The sequence below is a fragment of the Hyperolius riggenbachi genome, chromosome 12 (assembly GCF_040937935.1).
Source record: "Hyperolius riggenbachi isolate aHypRig1 chromosome 12, aHypRig1.pri, whole genome shotgun sequence".
Classification (NCBI taxonomy): domain Eukaryota; kingdom Metazoa; phylum Chordata; class Amphibia; order Anura; family Hyperoliidae; genus Hyperolius; species Hyperolius riggenbachi.
In genome coordinates, this window is record NC_090657.1 from 47,634,300 (window position 1) to 47,636,879 (window position 2,580).

At 44.7% G+C, this 2,580-nt stretch overlaps 1 pseudogene; it reads left to right on the plus strand.

Annotated features, from left to right (window-relative positions):
- The first annotated feature begins 512 nt into the window (after window positions 1-512).
- LOC137542648 (U2 spliceosomal RNA) lies at window positions 513-625 on the plus strand (annotated as a pseudogene).
- The last annotated feature ends 1,955 nt before the right edge of the window (window positions 626-2,580 follow it).

Here is a 2,580-nt window from a genome sequence, read left to right on the forward strand (position 1 = left end):
CTCAAGTTTACTTTCATCAGGTCCACAGCACCTTATTCCAAAATGATGCTGGCTTGTCCAAATGTGCTTTAGCATACCTCAAGCGGCTCTGTTTGTGCTGTGGGTAGAGAAAAGGCTACCTCTGCATCACTCTCGCATACAGCATCTCCTTGTTTAAAGTGCGCCGAAGGGTTGAACGATACACAGTGACTCCATCTGCAGCAAGATGATGTTGTAGGGCTTTGGTGCTGATCTATGGATTGACTCTGACTGTTCCCCCATTAAACATTTTATTAGCTGTAATACAAAAAATGTTATTTAATTACTTGCTTCCCCCATTAAACATTTTATTAACTGTAATACAAAAAAATGTTATTTATTTAATTACTTGCAACATTTGTTCAGTTCAATATGTAGGATGCACCACTAGGCCCCTAAAGGCTCGTATTGCTGAACATTACTTGGGGGCTGGGTGGCTTACAAATAGTATTTCGAATGTGGCGAAACATTTTTGCGTGGAGCATGGGGGCATGGGCGCTTCTCGGCCTTTTGGCTAAGATCAAGTGTAGTATCTGTTCTTGAGGTTTTTGGGGGGACCTGGAGGGATGGCACTGTGGCAGGGTGTCCCTTCTTGTCGTAACTCCCCAGAGGCTGATTGAATGGATCTATACCATGGTCGAAGCTGAATGGCTGAGGGCTTTGCTTAGGTGTACTGCCCCTGGAAGTGGCGCTCCAGGTGCACCTGAAAAAACCTGGGATGTGGCAGATCCCAGGCGGAAGTAGGGTGCTTTGGTCTGTACTGCCCATATGCATAGCCGACTAACGTAGCTCCCCGGCCTTTTGGCTAGGGAGAGTGTGGAATTTTTATCACTCCGGCCGCAAGGTCGGGGCCAGCTTGCTGGCGCTGGGGACTTGTCCCCTGGGGACTTCTGTTCCCACCCGGCTCCCTCTCGGGGGAGCCACCCGGACCATGTGGACACGGTTGCCACATGGCCAGGCCCTTTGGGTAACCACTGGGCAACGTCGGGGTCCTCCAATCTTTCGGGTGTCGGAGGACTCCAGGATCCTCCAGCCCCTCGGGTGTTGGAGGATGCCACCCCCTGAGCCGATGGCAAAGGGGGAAGGTTCCCTTCGGGGAACAACCGGAAGGGCCCTGCTGTATTGTGGTGCCCGTGGCTACTCATGCAAGTTTTGTGGGGGTCCTTTAGGGCACTCACGCTTTTTCAGTGCATGGGGTTAATAGCCTTGCTTACCCGGGACTCCTGTTGCATGCAACAGGAGCCAAGAAAGCTAAAAAAAAAAAGAAAAAAAATGGGGGCAACATGTCCAGTTTTTGTTTTCAGGGCATTGAGAGGGTCTTCTTACCCAAAAGAGGGGGAGCTCTTTTAGCTTTGATTCGGAAAAGAGAGGCCCTTTGGATCTTTCGATTGGGGACTAGGGCCCCTATGGGTTTGAATGCCAGATGGGATTTAGCCTTGGTGACTGGTTAATTCTATCCTAACCTTATCTTGTCCATGTATTTCACTTATCTGCCTTGCCCCTAGGCCCGATTGGAGCCCTTTTGTTTGTACATGAATATATTTGCTGTGTAATATATTGTATATTATTGTAAAAGGTTGATATGCCCTTACCTTTTAAGTGCGTATATTTGTTTCTTTTTGGTTTTTATGTTTGTAATTCAACTTTGAGTTTTAACCTGTTTTAAATCTGTATATACAGTGTTGTTAAGGTTGGTGGGGCAGCTAGTTTGGAGGATCCAGACTTTGGGTACCACCCATAATGGGTGTGGTGGATCTGTGAATCCTCCCCTGGTTTAGCCCACCATCCTCTATATAAAACCTTTGTAGATGTGAGTCATAAATGGCTATAATTAAGAACCGCGTTGGTTCGAAACATGTCAGTCTAAGTACTTTTTATATCTGATCTGGATACGTCCTGAATAAACGTTGGATTGTGGAGACATCGTACGGACTTTGTTCACTGTTCTCACCAGTCGTCGCTTCTGTTTATCCAAGATTTTTCTTGGTCTGCCACTTCAAGCCTTAACTTGAACTGCGCCTTTGGTCTTCCATTTTCTCAATATGTTCCTAACTGTGGAAACAGACAGCTTAAATCTCTAAGACAGCTTTATGTATCCTTCCCCTAAACCATGATGGTGAACAATATTTATCTTCAGGTCATTTGAGAGTTGTTTTGAGACCCCCAAGTTGCTACTCTTCAGAGAAACTTAAAAGAGGAGGTAAACTTGCAATTTACCCCCTTAAATACTCTTTCTCATAATTGGATTCACATGTGCATGTAGGCCAGGGATCACTGAGCTTAGCAAGCCAATTTGAGTTCCAATAATTATTTCTAAAGGTTTTGGAATCAATAAAAAGTAAAACAATGCCCAAATGTATGCACCTGCCTACTTTTATTAAAACAATTATTGCACACTTTCTGTAAATCCAATACACTTAATTTCACTTCTCAAATATCACTGTGTGAGTCTTCTGTATGATATATTTAACTGACATTTTTTATCATAACAACAAACGTTTTATACAGGAAAAGCATGAAAATTAACAGGGCTGCCCAAACCTTCGCATTCCCCTGTAGCGT